Raw genomic sequence first — 24320 nt, 5'->3', positions numbered from 1 at the left:
GCATCTGAATATAAGGGACATATCAGCAGAAAGTGATAAGGATCTTCAAAATTGTGTCCACATCGGCAGGTTGGAGAGTCGGTTATGTGTCTTAAAAATGCATGTCCATTTAGATCATTGTTTGATAAACGAAGTCTTGAATGGATCATTTGAACGTTTCTTTTTCCAATATTGTAATAAGAAGGTACCAAGTAATCATGTGATGAGAGTTTTTGTTTAAAAATGAATAACGTATCTGAATTATGTATAGAAAGATCTAGATTGTTCCAAAGTCGTGTAGTTGAAGGAAAGAAAGAATTATAAAATAGATTAGTTTTACAAAAATAGTATGGTAGGTTTTTGTCATTTCTTAATGAGTAGTTACTTTGTTTTTTGTTAGATTATCATACAGGTAATCATGTGTTAGGTGGTTTATTATTTTATATAAAAATATCACCTTATGTCTTTCGCGGCGTTGTTTTAGAGGCAAAATACCTACTTCTTTATATAGTAAATCATTATGTCATCAACGTCATCAGAGGTTGATATGAACTAGATATATCAACTCAAAATGACGTCATGAAAGGTTGATATGAACAGAATATATCAACCTAAGATGACGTCATGACAGGTTGACATGAGACATAACTGCTATGCACATCAAAGAAAAAACCTACGGCCAATTGTATATGTATAGGATATTAACCTATTCGAGGTTGATATTATAGAGAACACGCGAGCGAAGCCCACGTGTTCTCTATCATGTCAATCCGAGGGGAGAAGGTTTATACCCGACATATGCAACGTCATAGTTTTAATCGTCCTTAACTAAATGGACTCTTCCATTTGAAGTCGGGGGGGGGGGGGGGTATTGCTGAATGGTTAGCACGTGCGTGCTGTATCATAAAGTTTGTCATTGAGTCAACTGGCGGGGTTTCGAATCACCGGTTGTACGTGACAAGGAGTAGGGTCGCCTGTCCAACTTCGTGGGTTTTCTCCGAGTCATCCGGTTTCCTCCCACTGCTAAAGACCCCAACGCGCATGCGAATTATGGAAATAAAATTGAACCGTATGCTAGTCTCGAAATGACCTAGTTTGTGTCGAGTGGACGTTAAACTAAACTTCTCTCTCTCTCCCTCCATTTGTAGTCAACAATGATTGGATAATTTCTCGATATTTCCGCCAAATAACGAAAATTACCGAACTTAATCACGTGAATGCACGTGCAGGTTTCTTTCAAACTACCTTGTCGTCATTTTGGGATCACTATAGGTTCCATTGAATCGAAAGCAAAATGGATAGTATTACGTTATCAGACGAAGAATTAAACCCTTTAGCCGACAGATTGAAGACGAAATAGATGTGAATGCAAATTCCGACGAGGATCTACTAGTCGCTAGTTAAAAAGCTGAAGATAATTTTGATCAAAAGACAACGTGTTCAATTTTTCCGACAGTGAACCTGGCAGGTTTTCATTATGTTCAGAGAAGGATTTAACGGATTGTGTTAAGGAGGTTGTCCCCAAAAATACTTTACGAAGGGACTGTTGGGCTATAAATACTTTCAAGTCTTAGAGTGTGTGGAAATATAATTCGACATGTGGACGAAGAGAAAATTCTGAAAGATATTTTAGACATAGATAATCGGGAATTTGTCATCGACGTGTTGAGGGTAAGTTGAAAGTTTCCTGCAAATATTTTTATAAACCTATAGTTATTTTTCACATATCGAAGTATTGAGGGTAAGTTGAATTTTTCTTCTGATATTTTTGATAAACTTTTGTAAACTATAATTACTGTGTGCATATCTTTCAGATGTCAGAGTATACAAAAGAACGGCAGATCAAAAGTGCCAAAAGTGATTTGCTACACGAAAGAGTATTGAGTTCCAGCAATGCGTCTGATGCAAAAAAAATACGAAATTAAGAGTCCGATCTAAATATACCAATAAGTACACCTTCTGTTTCGGTGCTGAATGCAAATAACTGTACCATAAACATTTGTAATTGTCAAGAGAATAAAAAGGTGATTTCTGTGTTCTTTGTAATCTTGTCATCAGAGGTTGATATGAAGAGGTTGATATGAACCGAATATATCAACCTACGATGACGTCATGCCGGGTTGATATGAGATATAACTTGCATGCACATCAAAGAAAAAACTACCGCCAGTTGTATATATCTAGTTAAATTGTGGAGTTCCTTACGAGTCACCCCTTGGAACTGTCGTCATTTCGGAAAACGGATCGAGGACCGTGCTATATGACGACATTCTTATGCAGATGATTGCAAATTACTCCCTTTGATAGGGTGAATCGTGCGCCGTACAGAAAGTTGGTCTCGGCACGTCGAATGTAAACGCTTCTGTGGCTTATCTTGAAGTGATCTCTCGCATACACTACGCACTCAGCGGTAGAGTCTATGATACTATAAATTATAGCCATCCCACGTGCAATTCTCCTCACTTCTATCAACTATTACAGCCGTAAAAAATCTATTGTTGACGATTCTGAATAGCAGTAATTTAGCTTATTGGTTATTACAGCATCTTTTGAAATTACGTTCGTTTATTTTTTAAATTGGTTTATCATTTAAGGAGCTAAATCGCTAATATTTTGGACCTAGAAATAGGCACAAATGGGTGGCAACTCATATAATAATGTAATAGGAATTTATATAAACTGTTTTACATTCAATCGTTTCCGTTTTACTGTGAATTATCATCAGTTATGTTCGGCGAAATACGCCAGAAGTCTCAACCGAAAGTTAGTTTCTAGCGTCTGGTTATTCCAGTCAACACCGATAGCATTTGTTGCGCATGCTCTCCAAATAAGAATATGGCATCACCGTTTGACATGACTTGTGGAATGTGTCTAGCCTCATTCTTTGAGCACCTTGTTACAAATGGCGCTGAAACGCATTATGGTACACGATTCGTGTACCAGTGGTTAAATGTTTATTTTGTCTTAAATATTGGATATCAGAAGCCCATCTTTTCCAGGTAAGATCACAACACCAATGCTGGTTTAAATTGCAAAATAATTCGTGTTTTCAATGTCGAGCTGCATCTTTTGGTTAAGTACAAATAATATATCTGAATCACTCGGGTTAAACAAGAACATACTAGCAGTAGTTTTATTTTACTGTTACAAGGTTCTTAAAACAATTGTTGAGTTGCCTAACGTGCGTGTTTCTAAATTCAATTTATTGTTCCAGCTTTCTGTCATGTTTCGTAAAAAAGTAGTCTTGATTATCCCGGCCTGTTAATCAAACGTAGAATGATCGGTAGGGCACGTAGCCTATTTTTTACTCACACGTGCTCGGATGTTATGGGCGACACTCGGAACCATCTTTCAGTGTATTATTTATGGATGATTAAATGGTCATAGCTTATTAAGTACAGCATGACCGTTTATTTAGGGACTATAAATGTTTGAAACTGATTTAAGGCTTGGTGTATATATAGATATTGTGGTGTAATTGTCGAGATATTTGGAGATGTTTTTTATGGTGGGCCACCCTCCCTTTGAAAAACTGTCCCACCATCCCCTAACTAAAGATTTGATTACAAGGAATTTGTTGAAATTAAATGATGTGACTTGACCATAGTACCAGTAGGCACTGTTTACAAAAATAATAGTTGTCCTTAGGGTCAACTTGAAGCATGGTGGACAGTCATATTAGTACATTTGTCGAAAACGTTATTTTTAGCAATGGAACATTGGCCATATGAATAAGATACTTGATGTATGTTATTTGTATTTTCAAAGATCATCTACTGTAATAGTTTGTTAGTAGAAACATCTAGTGCCAATTATTGTTATCATATCTTGAAAGTATTCTCGTATTACCAATCTTTTGAAATTACTTCAGTTGATTTCAATGTTTACATGCATGTCTTATTTGTATTTTAGTGTATTTATTTTATTTGTGAATCCCCGGTTGTACGTGACAAGGAGCAGGGTCGCCTGTCCAACCTCGTAGGTTTTCTCCGGGTCCTCCGGTTTCCTCCCACTGCTAAAGACCCCTACGCGCAAGCGAATTATTGAAATAAAATTAAACCATATGTTAGTCCCGAAATGACCTAGTTTGTGTCGAGTAGACGTTAAACCCATCTCTCTCTCTCTCTCTCTCTCTCTCTCTCTCACACACACACCTTTAATTAAATCGATGTTTCACCTTTTAACCAAATCAGAGTGGTGTGTTCATTTTAGATTAAACCTCGAAAGTGTCGTAATCGGACGGATAAAAGTAATTCTATAAAATATAACCCATTCAATTTTATATGCATTATGTTGCATTAAACAGTTTGTTACATTTTTATTTCGGTTTCAGGTATGCGCAATATTGACGGTAGCGCAGTTTTGATTTCGTTTGATATGTGGAAACAATGGACCTAGTCAGATATAGGCGGGTCAAACGACGGCTAAATGATGTCGTACGTAGAACAAATTGCAACAAAAGGTTTTTTGTTTTCTACTGACTCATTATAATGTCCTAAGTAAGGAAAAGAAAGTTTACCAAAATCGGAGTCCAAATAAGGACGGGGGCGTGGCCAAATCCAAGATGGCGGCTGTCGATAAAAAATTGCAAATATCTCTAAAACTATTGGATTTAGATACCATAAATGTATTGCGGAAAATAGGAAGTCAGTACCAGCGAGTTCAAAAATGGCGACGTTATGTCTCTACGACGTCATGACGTTACTGTCAAGTCAAAACGGCATATCAGACGTCACATTTCTTCCAAAATTAGTCCATTTATGCATGTTAGCAGTAGAAACGAATGCTGATTCAGAGAAGAGAGAGAGAGAAAAATGGGGTTTAACGTCCACTCGACACAAACTAGGTCATTTCGGAACTAACATATGGTTTTAATTTTATTTCAATAATTCGCTAGCGCGCAGGGGTCTTTAGCAATGGGAGGAAACCGGAGGACCCGGAGAAAACCCACGAGGTTGGACAGGCGACCCTACTCCTTGTCACGTACAACCGGGGATTCGAAACCACACCAGTTGACTCAATGACAGGCTTTATGATACAGCACGCGCGTGCTAACCATTCGGCCATCCACCACCCACCACCCCCTCTCAGAGAAAAGGATTTGCCCATTATGGGTTGATAAACAAGAACAATGTGTTACAATAACGTAGAAGGAAGCTAAAAGTATATAAATATTGCTGCATTGTCGAAAGGTGATTACAGTAGCCGTAAGAACACAGATTCATTTCAATTGTTGACAAAAATAGCCTACGTCAATAAAAAGAAATGAAATGAAATGGGGTGATACATACGTCCTACTGTTCTGCTACAACTGGGCTCCATCAGTATGCTATGAGGGGAATTTTGTCCTGCAGTGGCGCAAAAGCACTCTTATATCGAATTCCAACTGCAAAGGGTTCTTTTACTGGAGAAGTGCATTAAAGGTTGAATGGGCTGGCCTGACCAATTTTCATATTTGGGCCACTCAATAGTAGGTTAATCCCCAAAATCATCACAAGGATTTATGTTTTGACACAGGTGTACTCGAGATGTGTTACAAAAAAACAAAAAACAATTTTGGCTGTAATGCGAAAAGCGCCCCCTGGTAGTGTTCCTAAAAGCTACACTTAAAAAGTTACGTTTTGGGGGTCCCGTTCATGTGGACAGACATGAAGTCAATACCACAGAGTTCAAAAAGATGAAAACTGGTCTACCCGATTTTTTACGTTTTAGCTGAAAGTCTGTTGGGATGTATTTTTCCTGATGAGCATGACTAATGGTACTACTCCGGTAGTCAAACACCAGGTTAAGCCGTGCGATGGAAATAAAGCAGGCCCCGTAAGAAAGGGGGGGGCAACTGGGACACTTGTCCAGGGGCCCGGAGTCTAGAGGGGCCCGGAGGTATGCCGCGTAATGGTAATGTTTTAAAAAAACATTTGTTAGAATAAAGTAATTAAGAAATACACCGTTACTTGATCATAAAGCAGAAGAAAACAGGTAACTTTGCTGAATGTGGGTATCGAGAATTGGATTCTGTCAGTTCACCTTTTTTGGAAAAATTGGTAAATTTAAAACTATAAGTCACCTGCCAAGGCCTTAGTGCCGTGGAGCCCTGACCCGTTCTCGTTCCGTTTGATGCTATCGTCAACGCCAGGGTATCTAATCCAGCATCTGACTATGGTTTGAGTAGGGAGAATCTTTTTGAAGAAATGTTTAGTGGATGCCGAAGTAAGTATTTTGAACTTGGGTGGACACTCACCACGTGGTAGGTTATTCCACAATGACGTCATCAAATATGGTCGCCGACATTATATCTAGTTTTCCGTCAATTTCTATGAAATAAAGGCCAGAATGAAGCTGTTTATTTGAAGAACAATTTTTTTTTATTAATTTTCATGGAAAAATTAAAAAAAAAAAATATAAGGAAATTAGCACATTTACAATGCTACAACAATAAGAATACTTTAATAACACTCAAAAAAGAAGTTCTGTCTTTTTATATATAAAGAACTATCTGTGCATACTAATTAATGATGTCAAGCATAGTTACCGCAAGATGTGATGTCACAATATATAGTTACCACAAGATGTAGTATCTTCTGACTGTGAAGAAATACACCGAGCGGAATCTCTCACACGAATTCAAAATGAAATTAGCAAACATATACCTAGCGTGAATAAAACCTTTATATATATTTATATGTATAACGATAATAATTGTTACCTTTATAATAGAAGCAGTATAAGACATGTTATTACGGTAAACATACTAAAATATTGCAAACTGGGCCAGCAGTAAAGGGTACGTCCACTTTGCATCAAACAGTATTCAAACCAGCTTTGATGGCAAAATGTTTTTTATTTCTCAGAATCAAGGGATGAATAAACTACTAGACTGCAAAATTTCATAAGACGCCTATGTTGTATTGTATTCAAGATGCCTATTTCACACAAAATATTATTTTATATCCATGTGGACCTTCCATATTAACATCTATCTGCATAATAAGTTTATGAAAATATGCATTTAAACAACATTTAGATATTATCTACCACCTGTAGCACTTTCCGCTCAAACTAACAATAAATTGTTTATTGGAATTTTCTATTAAACGGAAAGGTGCTTGTCGCTGTAAAATACTCGATCAATATACCAAGTGTTAATTTATACAATAATTTAAAGCATACACTATTTAACACAATATCTTTCTGCATGAAATGACAATATATTGCTTTTTGAATAAAACGGAAACATACTTTTCTTTCGTTATTGTAGCTGTAAAATAATATACGAAATAATATTTTATATAGCGTATTTCTACTGATGATTAAAGTAATCAGGTACCGCAGAAATTTGCAACACGTTTTAACATCCCATCTTTCCCCTCCCTTTTTAGGGATGGGTTGAACAAGAGTATAGTAGTTTCAGGGCTCTCTAAACTAGTTTAGGTTCTTGCGTAATTTGGTGTCATGAATTTATGTTGTTTTTGATGAATTGCTAAGGTTGCCGCAAGTTAGATGTGCAGAAGCTAGAAACACCAAGATATACTCTATAAAGTACAATTTACATTAAAAACGAAACTGAAAGCGAAACTTTTACTTACGTCTTCGTTTTATAGTTTTTCGATATTTTTGGCTATTGCGGACCTTTTTCCAACCAATGTGCTTTAGCAAAGTAACCTCCAGTTACCCCAGATATCACCAAGAGACGCTAGAGACTATGTGTCTTTCAAAACGTTTCGTCGAGTTGCTTGTCCTAGGGCCTGGATGTCGCTGTCGCGGGCCATGAAATAAAGTCCATCTATTGTGTTTTGATGGATTATATATCTTTAATATGTGCCGATTCAGAATCCTGATGATGGCAATACAAATTAGTATTCCAATATGACGACTTTATTCAAAATATGGCCACATTTGACGGGAAATTTCGATGTTAGCAATGTGGTGGCATAATACGTCAAATAGTAGGTTTTCGGAATAGGAAAATTAACATCTGAACCGCAAAATGTGCCATGACCGAACAAAACACCAATATTGTACTCAAATTTGACAAAATATCTATGTTCAGTAGACCATGGAAGAAAATATTACATTTAGCAGTGCATATATTAATTCGGCGACCTCGAAAACCTCCAGTTTAACGTATTACACCATCACATTACTACAATCGTGACCGCCAATACGAATATAGTGGTCATATTGGAATACCTTTGGGTGGAACATATTTTATGTTAATACCAGAATTAGGAGACCACGAAAAACTATACAGGGGACTTTATGATTTTCTCTCAAAAATGGGTCCCATTTTGAATTTGGCTTCCTAGCGGAATTTGCCGTCATTTTGGGGGCGGGGGGATGCCCAAGTTCTTTGGATTCAGCGAGTCGTATTCTTATAAAAACCAACCTTCAAACCGACGTCTGAGATAAATAACCAGAAAATGTATGGGGACAAATATTAGAACTTCTTCAAAATATGGCCTAACATAACTAGTATAAAGACGAAAGAATCAATTTTAAGGATGAAGCCGAATGAGAGCGACGATGTAGTGGCCAAATAGATAAAAAAAAAGCGACATTAAGGAGCCCAGCGACTCAATGTTTGACATCTATTTTGTGCTTGTACTGTGGAAGTGCATTGAATGTTGCATGGATAGGGTCGACCGATTTTCACCTTTTTGGACTATCTGGTATTCAGTTCCTATCTGTCCACATATAATCTGGACCCACAAAACACCACTATAAAGTAATGCTTTTGTGGACACCACCAGGGGGACTAATTTTGGAAGAAATGCGATGTCTGATATGCCGTTGTGACATCGCAGCAACGTCATGACGTCATAGAGACATAACGTCGCAATTTTTGAACTCGCTGATACCGACTTCCTATCTGTCCGCAATACATTTATGGTGTCTAAATCCAATAGTTTTAGAGATATTTGCAATTTTTTTATCGACAGCCGCCATCTTGGATTTGGCCACGCCCCCGTCCTTATTTGAACTCCGATTTTGGTAAACTTTCTTTTCCTTACTTAGGACATCATAATGAGTCAATAGAAATCAAAAAACCTTTTGTTGCAATTTGTTCTACGTCAAATGTTAGTTTGACCAGCCTAATAACGTTATTCTAGATCTTTGCATCTTGATATATGCAAATATACCCCTTACGTTGCATATAAATCACAGGCATATTAAAATAAGATAATGACGTTGTTTTTGCAAACTAGTTCGTATATAAAAACGTAATTAAATTCCTTGTAAGAATGAAATGTGAATTTTATGTTTATAATTCCCTAATTGATCGGCCCATGACTCAGTCTTTCTTTTAAATCGTGACACCCCGTGTTCAAACAGTCCAGAATAGTTGGGCAGAAGAATAGGGATATTGCAAGTATATAATGAGAGAGAGAAATGGGGTTTAACGTCCACTAGAAACAAACTAGGTCATTTCCACTTTATTGTAACTTGTGAACGTTCAAACAACAAAACTTCTTATCAAATCTGTTGAAGATTAAAACCATTTAGAATACTGAAACAAAGAATCCTATTGAATTTCAGCAATTTCTATTAATTTATTCTAGAGTTATGGTCCTTGTTTCACTTTATTGAACCTTGTGAATGCTCAAACAACGAAGGTTATCATCCAATCTGTATCACATTTATATCAATCACTAACATTAGTGAAACACACAAGCCTATTGAATTTCAATAATTTATGTTAATTACTTCCAGAATTAAGGCTCTTGTTTCCTTCTGTAGAACTTTGTAATCAACATATTGTTTGTTTTTATAAATATTTTTACGTGTATTTTCAATATCTTAAGAAAAGATCATTTTTTTTTAATTTATTACATATTTCTTTATAAAAATAAAAGTATTATGACAGTTCTATCTGACTAGGACAGCTGTGTACTCATTTGAATGAGACAAAAAACTGAGGTCCCGTGTATACACATCCTCGGTTACCCAGTGTACTCATTCCGTTCTACTCCACTATACCCTGGGTTAGTCTATGGGGGAGACACGTTTTTAAGTTATCCGCCCTTGATGATTGTGCTATTTTTATCGACCAATACCATAAATTGTTATTTGAAAAGGAAGTTGGCAAAGGCAAGTAACTGTCATCGGACAATGTTAGGAGTTGGCCTATTCTACATGCGTAATTATTAACAACCAGTTATATATTATGTTAATGAAGACCAGACGTTCATATAACAATGTAGGGTCATAAGTTTTATTCAGATTTGTTCGTTCGTTCCCGGGAATTTTATATCTACGAGATATCGTAGACAAGTTATTGTGAATCAAATTGTCAAGTATAAGTTCAATAATAATAAATATAACAGAATGACATATTTCAGACAAAGAACGAATAGTAATAATAATAACAAAAGTCAAACATATAGATGGTATACATATTTGAAATCAACAACAAATACTACATATTTTGATAATACAATTAAATATAAATAAATTATAAATATATACATTATTTACATAAATCATTCAGTAAATGCACATGAATATGGTTATCTGTCCTTATAAAAACGAAGGTGAAACTATTGGTTTGTAAACTGTTTTCTGATTGGTTCGTAGACTGCAGCTACATTCTAGGCCAGGGCAGATAATTTGAAATCGTGGAAACCCTATGGATTAACCCAGGGTATAGTGGAGTAGAACGGAATGAGTACACTGGGTAACCGAGGATGGTGTATACATTGGCGTGCACATAAAACATCCCTTGCCAGTTGGAATTCGATAAAAGAGTAGGCCATGATGCCGCAGTCTGGGCAAAATTTCCCTTATAGCACACTATGTGGTGTATGCCCGTCTTCATTAGCTCAGTATAGGCACAAAACAGTAGGACGTTAAACCCCATTTCATTTCACATGCCATCTCATCTTTTCCTGGCAGTGCAGGAAGACCGCACCAAACCGTAGTTAAATTGCTACGATACCTTCTGCACCACTTAGTTTATTGAAACTGGCATATACACACAATGACTGGGCTGAACGCAATGCAGGTTAAGTACCCCACAATATTAAATGAGCTGCTGCCTGTTGCAGGAGATATCTCGACTCCAAAAATTCCTCACACTGTCTTCAGATTTTAATTTAAACGACCAAACCTTGGTGACATACCTGAAATTCTAATCATGTTATACAAGTCAAAAAAACAGATTGCCTATGCAATAATTACATCCGTAAAATCTGCTTTAAAGGAGGATCAGATCTACAAAACCGGAAAACGACAAGTTTTATATAAAAACAGACCATCCACAGACATCCATGCCGTATTCTGCATTACATAACCATTGATTAAAGAAATGAAATAAATTTATGCTTAATGTAACGACAGCATTAACTAGGCAAAATTTACAAATTTGACCTAAATATTCAAACTGCTAGGATCAATCTAATTCCAAAGATATCAGTTTCTTTCAAAATTACACGGCTTGATCCATTGTTTGAAACTTCTTGCACCAATCTGATTAACACACAGATCAATTTCGTTTCGTTTTATAGTTCAAAATCTGAAATGGCGTTGTAGTTGATGTGAGGAATTAGCCAATGAAACGGTCTGTTACGGCAAGTTCTGGTCCGTATTCAAAGGTTTTCTTAAAGTTGAGTAAAAATACTTAATTTTTTCACTTAACTGTGTTGCCTTAAATCGGTATTCAAATAATAATAATAATAATAATAATAATAAAAACTTTATTTAATGAGGCAACGTATTTAGTTTGCAAAAAAAAAACTAATCTTCCATAGGTCCCTCCTAAACTACAAAGACATATATACATGTAATATCAGGATAAATTTAAAATCATTAGAAATGCAATAGCATTTTAAAGTGGGAAGTTTGATAAGTCACTCCCAAACTACAAAACATATACATTATACAAGTAGAATATATACTATTCAAAAAAAGTAGGGGATATTTGATTTTGGGGGCATAATACTAAAATATGCAAATGACTACGAAAAAAGTCACTATAGAACCTAACAGAAGAAACATTTCCAGTTACATGTGACGCCCAAACGCACCAATAGCTACCGCATGGAATGCAGGTGATGCTTGGGATCATCATGGGGGTCCAACCCAAGATTTGCACGACTCTGACTTTGAATGTTACAGTCATTGTGGCATTGAATTCCAGGGTGGAAACATCAGTTTAATTGTTTTAGTGACCAGAAAACAAATTTTGATATGCGTCGGCTTACCCAAAATGAAAGGTTACGTGCCCTTGGCATGCTACAGATCGGCACAACACAGGCGGTTGTGGTGCGGACGATGAATGTTTCTCAGTCTGTCATAAGCAGGCTATGGTCCAGATACCGTGATACACAATCTGTACAGGACAGACCACGCTCAGGTCGACCAAGGGCGACAACCCAAGCACAGGATCGATTTATCCGTACCTTGGCCTTGAGAAATCGTGTCATCACAGCAAATCAGATCAGCGCTCGTCTTCAAACAGACACTGGTGTGAGAGTGAGTGGCCAGACGATTCGGAATCGACTGCATAGGGGTCACCTTCGCGCCCGACGTCCTCGCGTGATCCCTTGTTTGAGAGATCATCACATTCAGGCAAGACGTCGTTGGTGTAGGGATCGTCAACACTGGGATAATCGACGCTGGAGCAATGTGATGTTTTCAGATGAGTCAAGGTTCACTGTTGATTTTTTGGACAGACGTAGGAGGGTGTGGCGTCGTCGAAAAGAGCGCTTCCAAGACGTTAACGTCATCAGACATGATCGATTTGGGGGTGGTTCTGTTATGGTGTGGGGAGGCATCACTGTTGCTGGAAGAACGGCTTTACATGTTGTTGCAGGGCGTGTTACAGGCCAGTACTACCGGGACAACATCTTGGCAGTCCATGTTGTGCCGTTCGCACGACGTCATGGCCGCCGTTTCATCTTCCAGGATGACAACGCAAGATGTCACAGGGCCAGGATCGTTACAGGTTACCTCCAACAACAGAACATCACCACATTACCTTGGCCAGCACTGAGTCCCGACCTCTCCCCCATCGAGCATGTCTGGGACATGCTTGGACAGAGGTTACGTCAACGTCAACAACGTCCTGCCAATGTCCAAGAACTTGCTGCTGCGTTGCAACAGGAATGGGACAATCTGGACCAAAATGACCTTAGACGTCTCATTAGGAGTATGCCACGTCGGATCAATGCTTGTTTGGCAAACAGAGGAGGATTTACCCGTTACTGACTTGGTTGTGATGCTGTGGTAACTTTGCTGTTTGACCCCTGGTATCATTTTACCCTTATAATGGTCAGTCTGTGCCTTACTTAGTCTAACGATCATTTGGAATAAATCGATGAATGTGAACTTCATTTCATTTTGTCATTTGTTTCTTCGTCAGTTTCATTAGGTGACTTTAATAACACTTAAAAATCAAATATCCCCTACTTTTTTTGAATAGTATAGGAAGAACACTATAATTACACACAAAATAAAATAGAATGCAGTTGCAAGTTAAAAATAATAAGTATGTCATCAGTTGAATATTATGGTTCCTTCAGTGTGCAAAATAAATGAGTTTTCAGTTTAATCTTAAAATTTTCAACATTTTTACACATCTTTATATCAAAGGGCAGATTGTTCCATAAAAGACATGCAGAATAATGAAAAGTACGTTACATGGATTCCGTTTTGCATTTTTGAAGAAAAAGAGATTTACTGGTCTGTGAACGGAGCAAGATATCCGTTTTGGAAACAAGAGATTTTTCAATAAAATGGAAATTTAGATAAAGTGGAGTATTAAATGTAATAATTTTGAATGATAAGACAATTTTATTGTAAAGAATCATCTGTGTAATGTAAGCCAACCGAGTTTAGTAAATAAAGAGGTGGACGGAGTTTCAATCGGTGCATCAAGAATAGCTCTTGCTGCCCTCTTTTGTAATTTTAAAAGAATGTCTAATCTACTTTTGGTAGCATTTCCCCAAATAATAGAGCAATAATCAAATATTGGTAGTATGTAACTGTTATAAAACAAAATTCTTGTCTCGTAAGGTAAATGATCTTTTATCTTATTTAGGAGAAATATTTTTGATGCAAGTTTTTTAGACATATCTGCTATCTGTGCTTCCCAATTAAGGTCTTGGTCAATTTGAATTCCAAGTAATTTTGCGGTAGTAACCGTCTCAATTTTCTCACCATGGAGTGATAAAGTTAGGTTTTTCTGATTTCTTTTGTGTTTTGTTGAAATCAGCATTGATTTTGTTTTCGAAGGATTGATTACCATCCCATTGTTTTCACACCATTCAGCAACCAAATAGAGATCATTTTGGAGATTTTTGGCGATGGATAAAATATCTTTGTGTGAACAATGCAGGGTACTGTCATCAGCAAACAAATCTATCTGACTTGATTCAATATTGAGTGGGAGATCATTTATAAAAATTAGGAATAGGAGAGGACCCAGGATCGAACCTTGTGGAACCCCGCATTTGACTGTAGTAATTGAGGAGGTAATTGATCCTAAACATACTTTTTGCTTCCGTGAGTCAAGATATGATTCAATCAAAATTTGTGAATTATTATCAAATCGATAAAGATGTAGTTTTTCAATAATAAGCTTATGATCAATGAGATCAAATGCTTTGCTAAAATCAAGATACACTATACCACTCATCGCACCATTATCGATAGCATCAAGCCAATTATCTGTCATTCGGATCAGTGCAGTAGCACATGAATGATTTGATCTAAATCCAGATTGGTAAGCATAAAGAACATTGAAGGTTTCCAAATAAGTTTGAATTTGAGTGCTCAAGTGCCTTTCGAATATTTTTAAAATTGTGGGGAGAATTGAGATTGGCCTATAATTGTTCGGATCATCTTTAGCTCCCTTCTTATGTATAGGAATAATTTTAGCCAGTTTAAGGGCACTGGGGAACATGTTTTGAGAAATACAAAGATTAATGATATATGTCAAACTGCTACAAATTGTATACGCAGACAATTTTAAAATTTTGGGTCCAATACCATCACACCCAATGGCTTTGTTACTATTTAAACTCAATAAATGTTTTAATACCTCTGTGGTAGTAATACAATTAATAGAAAAGTTGTTATTTGGGGGAATCTTATCATTTACGTAATCTGATATCTTTCGTTTGCACTCTTGAGAAAGTGGTGTATAGGGGGGCTTAATGTCATCAGTTAAATTAGTGAAGTAATCATTCATCACATTAGCAATAGCATTTAGATCATTAACTGTTGTTTTTCCATATTTAATACTATTGGGATAAGGGCAATTATTGGGTTTATTTTGTATGTCACTAAAATATCTCCATATGTTTTTAGATTGCTCTTCATTTTCGATAGAGTCCTTGATAAAGTTTTTTTTTGGCTTTATTAATGAGATTTTTGGTTTTATTTCTCCATATTCTATAGTCGTCACACCTCTTGGAGGCTTTAAAGAAGTCCCTGAACTTTCGGGCTTTATTTATTTCCTCATTAAACCACTTCGGTTGATAGTATCTTTTTACTCTTTTTCGCTTTTGCGGAGCATGGCAGTCTAAAACACCTATAAAAAGGTTATACCAAGTATCAAGGGCAGAATTTGGGTCATCAATTGACTCGACTAGTTCAAATGGAATTTTAGCAAGATCATTAATAAAATTAGAATCATCAAAGTTTTTGTAATTTCTGTATAGAATTTCCAAGTGGTTGTGTTTTGTGATTTTTCTCTTGCAGTTTCCAATGATAAAAAGCTTACTGTTTCTGTTAAGATTTTTTTGTGTGTGTGTGTGTGTGTGTTTTCTGCAAATCGGATTTCTCAGAATCTAACCATAGGATTTTTCTGAAACTTTGAACTACCCCCCAAAAATGGGGTGCGAACGTTGATTAAATATATTTTCAAAACGTTTTACGAATTCTAAATCACCGAAATTTACGAACGCAAAAATTGAAAATGCATAGTCATAACTTTGTGGATTATTGGCCTATTTTAATAATTCTTTTATTTTGAGTACCTTGAAAAAAGGCATTTTCATCTGCAATTTCAGAATTTCGAAAATTCGTCGCTATGATTTCGAACCGAAAGTTGAGACCAACTTGACAACTTCTTTAATATTTGCACGATTTTCATGAAATATACTATGTAAGTGGATCTTACTGATGCGACGTGAATGATGCCATGAGCAATTTTCTAATTTATCTTCCCATGGAGAAATAAATGATCACATTTTGCAAAAAAACTGACGAAATATAGGTCAGGTTACCTTGAATTATTTTTTCTGTACTAGCTACGACACTGCTGATTCGTACACAAAAAAGGTTTTTTGATATTTTACTTACAGACAAGGGAATTATATGTTCCGAATCCTTGAATGGACGCCATTTTGAATTGAAAAGGAAAAATAGTAAAATATCCACATTAATGGGCTTGAAAACATACACAATAGGTCGTGGTTTAGAGAATCCGTCTCCTATTACCGAAATTATTACATTTATGGATAGCCCGGCTCAGGAACGAATTTTAGGTATTTCAAAATTTCAAAATTTCGAATTTCGACGTTTTTCGTGCCGACAAAGTTGTTTACGGGACAATTTTTTTCTTAAGATTCTGTCAAGCTTATATACAAGAATCTAATCTTTGGATCTTTCTACATCTTTAACCTGTCTCCCAGAATGGATGTTGACTTTGGAATACATATTTTCGAAACGCTTTACAAATCCGAAATCACCAAATGTTAATGACGAAAGAATTAACCTACATAGCTGTAACGTTGGGAATATTTTACCTATTTTACATATTCATATTTCTTTGGGTACTTTAAAACATTTACATTTAATTTGCTATTTTCGAATTCCAAATATTACATCATTGACATATTATTTCTTTAATATTAGCACGATTTTCATGAAATTTGGAATAAAGATAGACCTGATTCATTTAACTTAAACAATGTCTTTAGAAATTTTCTAACTTATCTCCCCTTGGAGAAATGAGGGATCAAAGCACGATTTTTATGATATTTGGTATGAAAGTAGATTGATTCATTTAACTCGACAAAGTTATTTACGAGTGAAAAATCCGCATTAGCGGCTTGGAAATACTCGGAATAAGCCGCCGTTTCCTGAATTGGTTTCCTATTTTCGAAGGTTGATGGCGCGATATTTTTTTTATGTTAATTTTTAAAACTTACAAACTTGATCTAAATATTCGAATAGCTGAAATCAATCCAATCCCAAAAATATAAGATTCATTACGAGTTATCTCAGTTTATTGTTCGATATTTTCTCGGCAATTTTCCAACAATTTTCTACTCATTTTCTGATGCTTCTGGGTTTTAAACGACTTGATCGATTTTTTGCAACGGAAAGTAAATCGATTCCAGCAATACGGTATCAGCAATATCTTTTTATTTTTAGATTACCTTTTGACCAGGGGGGAATGGCTCTCGTTATATTTTAGCAGTCATAAAGCCGTCGCCGTTAATTATTGATAATTCATCTTTTAACCTAATTCAAGTGGTCTGGGGATATTAGACTGAACCTCGTAAGTGTCGTAATTTGGTGGGGAAAAAGTAAATCTCCGACATAAGACCTATTCAATATGTTATATTCAAACAGTTTCTGACATTTTTGGGGTTTCATGTTTGCGTAATTTTGTCCATAGCATGGTTTTGATTTTGTCTGATATATGGAAACACCTGATGTTCCAGCCAGGTGACTTTTTTCTAGCTCTTTGAACTATAAAAATATCTTTAAAGTTTTAAAATAAAATAATGAAATGATCCGTATTTTAAACTTCTGGAAAAGGGGAGTCAATTTGATTGCAGCAATACAAGTCTCAGTTATTTCCCAATTTTTTTTTGCCCTGGTGCAATGTTACTTACTATATATACGCATAAATATCAGCATTTTCCAGCGTCGTTTCGCCTTGTTAGTGGTACAGAACGGAGGGCCTGGCAAGAATAGCTGTCTAATCGTTCGGAAGGGCCGATCAACTGAGGACCCGTCTATAAATTGGTGTCCACGTTAAAGATCACTTGGCAGTTGGAATTCGATATAAAAGAAGGCCATAGTGTCGCTGCCTGGGCAAAATTTCCCTCATAGCATTCTGTATAGCGTATACCTGTCTTAATTAGCCCAGTAGAAGCAGAGCAGCAGGACATTAAAGCCTATTTCATTTCATATCAATAACTGTGCAATTTAGGGTTGTATAATTTTCCAATGATCATTCCAAGACACAAAGGGATCACGGTGGCTAAGTGGGTAAGACGCTGGCTCGCTAGCCTGGCGGTTGGGTGTATGATCCCTGAATTGGCAGAGAAAGTTCATCCAGATTTCCCAGCGTGGTCCCCCCTTGTCAGTGATGCAGAACGGAGGGCCTGACAAGGCAGCTCTCTAGTCGTTCGGATGGGACAAAAAACCGAGGTCCCGTGTATACATTGGCGTGCACGTGCAAAATTTCCTTCATAGCACACTGTATGGCGTATGCCCGTCTTCATTAGTCCAGTTCGGAGCAGAACAGTAGGACGTTAAACCACCTTTCATTTCATTTCATTTCCACGACATTTTCGACATTTTCCTGCCATTTTTTAGTTATTTTCCGATATTTTCATATCATTTTCTCATCTGTCCCGTTTTTCAACTTCTAGATCCGTATTTTAAACTTCCATATTTTTTTGGCCTGGGTGCACTGTTACTCAATGTATATACCTATATAACTTCGAGTTTTGATCGATTTTAATAATCCCCTTTACTTGTTGAGATTCTTTATATAACCCATGACATGTGACAGAAACTGGCCGTCAATATGAAAGCTTTAATATCTGCCTAGCAGATCTAGTTATTATTATTTTTTTTTTTTTTTTTTTTTTTGTGTGTGTGTGTGTGTGTGTTTTCTGCAAATCGGATTTCTCAGAATATAACCATAGGGTATTTCTGAAACTTTGACCTACCCCTTCCCCCCCCGCCCAAAAAAAAAAAATGGGTGGTGAGTATTGTTTAAATATATTTTCAAAACGTTTTAAGAATTCGAAATCACCGAATTTTACGAACGAAAAAACTAACAATGCATAGTCGTAACTTTGTTGTTTATTGACCTATTTTACTCATTCTTTTTTCTTTGAGTACTTCACTAAAGGCATTTTCACCTGCAATTTTCGAATTTCGAAAATTTGTCGCTGTGATTTCGTTCCGGAAGTTAAGACCAATTTGACAACTTCTTTAATAGTTGCGCGCGCGATTCTCATAAAATTTGGAATGTAAGTAGATCTGGCCAATGCGACTTCAAATATGTTATTAGAAATTTTCTAAATCATCTCCCCATGGAGAAATTAAGGATCAAAGTTTTTAAAAAATCGACTAAATATAGGCCAGATTGGCTTGAATTTTTTTTCTGTACTAGATGAAGAATTCCTGATGAGTACACAAGATATGAAGTCTATCAGTGCCACCATCTTGAAACGTGAAAAATCCTTCAGGCTTTTGCGATATTATACTTACAGACATGGGAGTTACTTTTTCTGAATCCTTGAAGGAATGCCTAAAAAACGTTCCGAACAGAATTTTGATTTCGATCAACTGATGGTCTCCATCATCTCTTATTTCTGAAATTAAAACATTTCAGGATAGCCCGGGATCAAGGTCGAATTTTGTGTGTTTGAAAATTTTTTAAATTTCGAATTTCGCCTTTGACCTTTTACGTGCCGACAAAGTTGCTAACAGAAAAATTTATGTCTTTAATTTTCAAAATTTACAAATTTAACCTAAATATTCGAACAGCTGAGGTCAATCTGATTCAAAAAATATTAGTTCCGTTCAAAGTTATCTCATTTAATTTTTCGATATTTCCCTGCCTTTTTTTAGTTCTTTCCCGCCATTTTCATTTCACCTTCTCATCCGTCCCGTTTATAAACGGCTTGATCCATTTTTCTGAAACTTCTGGAACGGGAAGTCATTCCGATTACAGCAATACAAGTTTCAGTTATTTCCCTTTAGTTTTCAGATTATTCTTCCGGCCGGCTGAAATATTTGTCGCTATATTTAGGATGATATGTTCGCGAGTTTTTGACCGATTTTAATAATCATTTTTCTTTGTTGAGATTCCTTTTGTAACCCATAACATGTGACAAGAAGTGACCGTGAATATGTAAAAACGGGAAATTTTACCTGGTTGAAATATTTAGTACCTTTATACTTTAGTCAATGATACTTTTATCTTTTTGACAAAGTCAGTAACACCTGACGTGAAGTGATGTCTGTTTGAAACGTTTCCCTTTTAACCCGGTCAGATTTTAACTGATTTGGTTTTATTAAAGTCACGTTATTCAATTTAATTTTTTTTAAACTGCAGAAATTTGAAATCAGGTCAAATGTTGATCACGAACGATTATCTTGGACATTAGTTGCTTATTTTGAAAGATTTATCAAAATCGGTTGGTAACGAAACATTCTCTGCAACTTATGAAATGTTAAACGGAAAATTTTCCCCGGTTGAAATGTTTCTCGTTATAACTCGGCGCCTTGTTTGGGCGATTTTAATATTTCCTTTTTGTTTTAAACATTCTTGACAACATCAGTAACATCCGGCGTGAAGTGATGCCTTGTTGAAATATTTCTCGTTATAATTCAGTCACTTGTTGGCTAATTTGTTTATTAAAGTGACACCATTCAATTCATTTTTCTAAAAAAAAGTGCAGAACTTTCAATTCCGGTCAAACGTTGATCGCAAACGATTAAGCTGGTCAGTGGCAACCCTTTTTACAAGTTTTGTTATAATCTGTTGGTAATCAAAGGTACTGTGCAAATTAAACTGTTAAAACAGAAAATTTTGCCTGGTTGAACTGTTCCTCGCTATAACTCAGCAAGTTTTTTTTTCTGTACTAGATGCAGAATTCCTGATGAGTACACAAAATATGAAGTTTATCGATACAACCGGAAGTGCCACCATCTTGAAACGTGAAAAATCCCTCAGTCTTTTGTGAAATTTTACTTACAAACATGGGAGTTACATTTTCTGAATCCTTGAAGTAATGCCTAAAAAACGTTAAGGGCAGAATTTTGATTTAGGTCAATTGATGGTCACCATTTAAAGTGAATATGAAAAATATTAAAAAATCTACATTAACGGGCTTATAAATAAAGACAATCGACTGTAGTATGTTCAATGCGTCTCCTATTTCTGAAATTAATACATTTCAGGACAGCATGGCTCATGGTCTGATTTTTGGTATTTGAATATTTCAAAAATTCGAATATTACATAATTGACATGTCAACCAACATGACAACTTCTTGAATATTAGATATGTCCTAACTTATCTCTCCTTGGAGAAATTAAGGATCGACGTTTTTTAAAAAAAATCGACAAAATATATATCAGATTGCCTTGAATTTTATTTCTGTTCTAGTTAAGATATTACTGGTGCGTACAGAAAATATGAAGTCTATCAATCGAACGGAAAGTGCCACCATCTTGAAACGTGAAAACTCCTTAAGGATTTTGCGATATTTTACTTACAGACACGGGAGTTATATTTTCTGAATCCTTGAAGGAATGCCTAGAAAACGTCTGGAGCAGAATTTTGATATACGTCAACTGATTGTCTTCATTTTGAATTGAATATGAAAAATAGTGAAAAATCAATATTAAAGGGCTAGTAAACAAATACAATAGGCCATAGAATGTTCAGTGCGTCTCCTATTTCTGAAATTAATACTTTCAGAAGAGTCTGGCTCATGGTCGAATTTTTGGTACAAGTTTCAGTTATTTCCCTTTAGTTTTCAGATTATTTTCTGCCCGGGTGCAATATTTCTCACTATATTTAGACATGTAACTTCGCGAGTTTTTGGCAGATTTTAATAATTATTTTTACTTCTTCTTCTTTCTTTTAAGATACTTGATATAATCGATGACACGTGACGATGACTATGAAAGCTTTCATATCTGCATGGGACAATAGCAGATCTAGTTATTAAGATTTCAAATGAAAGCTTATTGTTTCTGTTAAGATTTTTACGCTTTCATATTTCATATGAAAGCTTATTTTTTCTGTTAAGATTTTTATTATTATTAAGCTTTCATATGAAATATTGTTTCTGTTAAGATTATTATTAAAGGTCACCGGAAAGGTTCATAATTTTTTTAAATAATGCAAGTAATTATGTCAAGATATGCTTTCCATAAGTATAACACGAACCCGAAATTAGTAATTTCCGCCATTCTCCGTAGGTAGCCGTAACTTTCCGTAAATAAACAATCTGTGACGTCATTTTAGTCCTTCTGCTCATATTATAGTCTATATTTCTATGTGCAGAAGCACTAAAATGACGTCACGGATTGCATATTGTTTCTGTTAAGATTATTATTATTAAGCTTTCATATCTCTCTCTCTCTCTCTCTCTTGAAACATTTACTTTAAATCTGCTATTTTCAAGCGTCATTGACATTTATTTCGGAAGTAAAAACGAATTTGGCAACTTCTTTAATATTAGCACAATTTTCATGAAATTTGGAATAAATTTGAAACCGTGTCTCCCCTTGGAGAAATCAGGGTTCAAAGCACGATTTTCATGATATTTGGAATGAAAGTAGATTGGTTCATTTAACTCGACAAAGTTATTTACGAGTGAAAAATCTGCATTAACGGCTTGGAAATACTCGGAATAAGCCGCCGTTTCGTGAATTGCTTTCCTATTTCCGAAGGTTAATTGCACGACATGTGAATATTTGACCTATTTTACATATTCATATTTCTTTGTTTACTTTGAAACATTTACTTTAAATCTGCTATTTTCGAACGTCATTGACATTCATTTCGGAAGTAAAACGAATTTGAATACTTCTTTAATATTAGCACGATTTTCATGAAATTTGGAGTCTCCCCTTGGAGAAATGAGGGATCAAAGCACGATTTTCTTGATATTTGGAATGAAAGTAGATTGATTCATTTAAGTCGACAAAGTTATTTACTAGTGAAAAATCTGCATTAACGGCTTGGAAATACTCGAAATAAGCCGCCGTTTCATGAATTGGTTTCCTATTTCCGAAGGTTAATTGTACGGCATTTATATTTATCTTAATTTTTAAAACTTACAAACTTGATCTAAATATTCGAATAGCTGAGGTCAATCCGATTCCCAAAATATAAGATTCATTATAAGTTATCTCAGTTTATTGTTCGATATTTTCTCGGCATTTTTCCAGCCATTTTCTACTCATTTTCAGATTCTTCTGGGTTTTAAACTTCTGCAACGGAAAGTTAATCCGCTTTCAGCAATACGGTCTCAGCAATATATTTTTATATTTAGATTACCTTCTGGCCAGGGGGAATGGTTCTCGTTATATTTTAGCAGTCTATTAGTTGACTCGACTTCACTCTTCAGCCCGTTTCAATACTTGCTACGTTAAAGTTTAGCAACCTAAAATTTAAAACGTAGACAGATATCCAGATCACATAGCCATCGCCGGTAATTATATCGATAATTCACCTTTTAACCTAATTCAAGTGGTCTGGGGATATTAGACTGAACCTCGTTCAATGGGCGGGGGGGGGGGAGTAAATTCTCCGATATAAAACCTATTCAATATGTTATATTCGAATAGTTTCTGACATTTTTGGGGGTTTCATATTTGCGTAATATTGTCCATAGCATGGATTTGATTTTGTCTGATATATGGAAACACCCGCTGTTCCAGCCAGGTGACTTTATTCTAGCTCTTTGAACTATAGAAATATCTTTCAAGTTTTAAAATAAGAAAATGAAATGATCCGTATTTTAAACTTCTGGAATGGGGAGTCAATTCGATTACAACAATGCAAGTCTCGGTTATTTCCCTATATTTTCCCAAAAAAATTAGCCCGGGTGCAATGTTATTCACTATATACATGTATACGCATAAATATCAGCATTTTCTAGCGTCGTTTCCCCTTGTCAGTGGTACAGAACGGAGGCCCGGACAAGAACAGCTGTCTAAACGTCCGGATGGGCCGATTAACTGAGGAACCGTCTATAAATTGGGGTCCATGTTAAAGATCCCTTGGCAGTTGGAATTCGATATAAGAGTAGGCCATAGTGCCGCTGCCAGGGCAAAATTTACCTCATAACATCCTGTATAGCGTATGCCTGTCTTAATTACCCCAATAGAAGCAGAACAGCAGGACGTTAAAGCCCATTTCAATTCATATTAAAAACCGTGCAATTTAGGGTTGTATAATTTTCCAAATAATCATGCTACGACACAATTTACTTGCGCGTCATTTCCCTGCCATTTTTGAGTTATTTCCCGACATTTTAATTTCATTTTCTCATCTGTCCCGTTTCTGAACACCTAGATCCGTATTTTAAACTTCTGGAACGGGGAGTCAATTCGATTACAGCAAT

At 35.8% G+C, this 24320-nt stretch overlaps 1 long non-coding RNA gene across 10 annotated transcripts in view; it reads right to left on the bottom strand.

Moving 5' to 3' along the window:
* The window catches only part of LOC130013095 (uncharacterized), a 139168-nt gene that overhangs the window by 36133 nt on the left and 78715 nt on the right, over positions 1 to 24320 (bottom strand). For 2 of the 10 annotated variants that reach the window (XR_008788441.1, XR_008788438.1), the window contains one exon: positions 23252 to 23357. The exons of the other annotated variants lie outside the window; for them this stretch is intronic. This is a non-coding gene — a long non-coding RNA (uncharacterized LOC130013095). The remainder of the gene's footprint in view (positions 1 to 23251; positions 23358 to 24320) is intronic. 10 annotated transcript variants of the gene reach the window in all.

Source organism: Patella vulgata, chromosome 1 (assembly GCF_932274485.2).
Source record: "Patella vulgata chromosome 1, xgPatVulg1.2, whole genome shotgun sequence".
Lineage (NCBI taxonomy): Eukaryota > Metazoa > Mollusca > Gastropoda > Patellidae > Patella > Patella vulgata.
Note: the sequence above shows the minus strand (reverse complement) of the source record. Positions and strands in the feature narration are given on the sequence as shown.